Source organism: Salvia hispanica, chromosome 1 (assembly GCF_029641045.1).
Source record: "Salvia hispanica isolate PSC_SH4W2 chromosome 1, Shi_PSC_v1, whole genome shotgun sequence".
Lineage (NCBI taxonomy): Eukaryota > Viridiplantae > Streptophyta > Magnoliopsida > Lamiales > Lamiaceae > Salvia > Salvia hispanica.
This window is the reverse complement of record NC_142692.1, coordinates 2751301-2754406: the sequence shown is the minus strand read 5'-3', so window position 1 is coordinate 2754406 and position 3106 is coordinate 2751301. Positions and strand designations below refer to the sequence as shown.

At 39.2% G+C, this 3106-nt stretch overlaps 1 pseudogene across 1 annotated transcript; it reads left to right on the top strand.

The window, feature by feature from the left end:
• Positions 1-278: 278 nt before the first annotated feature.
• Positions 279-2887, top strand: LOC125219991 (mogroside IIIx synthase pseudogene; annotated as a pseudogene). The gene is made up of 3 exons (XR_016136443.1): positions 279-301; positions 408-513; positions 1400-2887. The product of XR_016136443.1 is annotated as a mogroside IIIx synthase pseudogene (transcript).
• The last annotated feature ends 219 nt before the right edge of the window (positions 2888-3106 follow it).

Genomic DNA, 3106 nt, shown 5'->3' with positions numbered 1-3106 from the left:
GAATGATAAGATAAACGAAAAATAAGATAATTTGATATTTCTTGAATGATGGAAAGGAATAACAAAGTCCCTATTTATAATGCTAAATACCTGACTTAGATAATAAGAACATAATCATAAGCATATATGGAAAGATATGAGAAATAATTGATAAACAAATTAATAGAGATATGAAGATATCTCGTATCAGTCAGTAATGAAAGAGGTATGTCCTTTTTTTCCGTAGGTAGATATTCATCATAAATTTAGAAACGAAATGAATGGCTGAGACTTGCGGAAGATCTAGACATTTGTTGAGAGACATCATCATAAATGAGGTTTGGTTTCGTAATATGATGTTGCGAAAATCGTTGGTTAAATAACCTACGGAAAAGAAAAGTCTACTCGATTGACATATGATGTTACGAAAAGTTTTGAATAAATCTTAATCACTTTCACTCAAAAAAGAAACGACAAATTCTCCTTCCCTCCATTCCGCCGCCGAATTCAGTCGCCGCCGACCATTTTTCTGCGGTATATCTCTCTAATTCGTTTCTCTACTCATTACTATTTCTAATTCAAGTATTTAAGCTGAAAGTTTGCTTAGTAGAATTTTCGTATAGGTTTGAATTACTCTGTGAAATTTAATTTTGGGCATTCATCGCCATTCATCTTCATTATTCTAATATTTAGGTTTTATCTTCATGAACCTTCATCTTCATCTTCATTATTTTAGTATTGTGGTTTCATCTCCATCAGACAATGAACTTTCATTTTTGTTTTCCTTAATAAAAAGAATTTCAGCAATGAAGCGATTCATAATTACTTAGTGCCTTATATTTAAAAGACTGTGTTTGTCGGTCTAAATCCTTTTGTACACAACTACTCCCTCCGTCCCGCTCAAGATGACACGTTTTACTTTTTAGTTTGTCCAAGTAAGATGATACATTTCCTTTTCTTTGGTAACTTTCTCTCTCCAATTAATACACTCAACCACTTTTTCTCACTCCTATTAAAATATTCATCTTTCTTTATCTCTCTACTTTAATACTCACGCCCACCTTCTCTCTCCAATTAAACACTTTAACCAATAACTCCAAAAATCCCGTGCCGGCTAAGCAATGTGTCATCTTAGCCGGGACGGAGGGAGTAGTAAATATTTTTTATTTTAATTTAATTTGTTCATAAAAATTAATCTATTTGCATTTTTGATAATATGATCTATCATTTTTTTTCTTTTTCAATTCTATTTATTCTCTTCCAATCATTTTAAAAAAATACTATTTTATTAATTTCACATTAAAACTTCTTAAGTCCTTGATTAAAATAAATTTCCTCAAAATTTTATCATCTTGCTAGTGGCCAAAGCAAGTTTTTCAATTTTTAGTAATTTGTGATGAGAGCTTTCATTCACTTGTAGCCATGGAGAGAGAGAAACAAGAAAGCTTCAAAGTCCTCATGTTCCCATGGTTAGGTCATGGACACATATTCACATACCTCGAACTCGCCAAACGCCTCTCAAAAACACACCACTTCACCATGCACCTATGCTCGACCGCTGTCAACCTTGATTCAATCAAATCCAGCATCTCGCCCGAAGATGCTGCTGCTGCATCAGTTGAACTAGTAGAGCTGCACATGCCATCTCTTCCTCATCTCCCTCCCCACCTCCACTCCCCCAGGAATCTCCCCTCCCATCTTATCCCAACCCTTATGAAAACCTTTCAAGAATCAAGCTCTAGCTTCTCAGATATCATGGATTCTCTAAAGCCGGATCTTGTCTTATTCGACGTATACCAACCATGGGCGCCCAAGATCGCGTCATCCAAAGGTGTACCCTGTGTACACTTCTCGACCCCTGGAGCAACGGTGTTGTCTTACCTCCACCATTTATATACAGTAGGTAGTAGCGCCTCCTTCCCATTTCCAGCTATAAGTCAGCCGGATGAATATGTGCTCAGGCAGGTAGCTCTTGTCGCAGAAAATTTGAAGGACGCAGATGATGATTTTTTATTCGGAAATTTGACAAGATCAACAGACATAGTCTTGTCAAGGAGCTCAAGGCATGTTGAAAAGAAGTATGCAGACTATCTCTCTGCTTTGAGCAAAAAGGAGATAGTATGCACTGGCCCCTTAATCGTTGCTGATCCTAACAGGCACGAGGATATCGAGATCATGAAATGGCTAAATGGGAAGAATCTTGATTCTACCATATACATCTCCTTTGGCAGTGAATGCTTTTTATCCAAGAAGCAGATTGCAGAAATAGCAAAAGGGCTGCAGCTTTGTGATGTTAACTTTCTGTGGGTGATCAGATATCCTGCTGAGGAGGCGGGCACGGGCATCAGATTGATTGAAGAAGAACTGCCTGCAGGGTTTCTCGAAACAATGAAGGACAGAGGGTTGGTTGTGACTGGCTGGGCGCCACAGAAGAAGATTTTAGGCCATCCGAGTATAGGTGGTTTTGTGAGTCATTGTGGAAGGAGTTCAATGACAGAGAGCATGTATTTTGGGGTCCCGGTTATAGCCACGCCCATGAAAGTTGACCAGCCTTTCAATGCTCAATTAATGGCGGAGCTCGGTGTTGGTTTGGTTGTCGAAAAGGATCATGAAAATGGAGTGTATGCGGGAGAGGAGGTCGCCAATGCAATCAATAAGGTGATGGTGGAGAAGAATGCGCTGTATGAAGGTCTGAGGAGCAGAGCTCGGAGATTGAGTGAGACGTTGAGAGAGAAGGAAGAAGAAGAGTTGAATGAAGTAGCTGAGCAGCTATTGAAGATTTGTGTCAAGAACAAGAAATAAGTGTGGCAAACTGTTTGTAGTTTATCAATTGTGTGTTATGATTGAAGGTGTTCTTGCTGTTCTGTACTGTTCAGGATGAATTGCAATAATATATCTGTTTCTGTCAGTTGTCAGATTCTTAATCAACATGTAGTTTCTCTCGTTCTTCTTCTCCAGGCATGGTATGGCTGTGTGATGCCACTATCTCATTCCCCCTCGCCATGCAGACGTTGGCCTCTTGCGTTTGCTGCTGCCTCTGCCATAACAGCTCTTATTGGCCTTCCCGGACGTGACATGGCGGCTTCACTGCTGTAGCTTTCTCACCCTTTCAACTCCGTCATCTTTG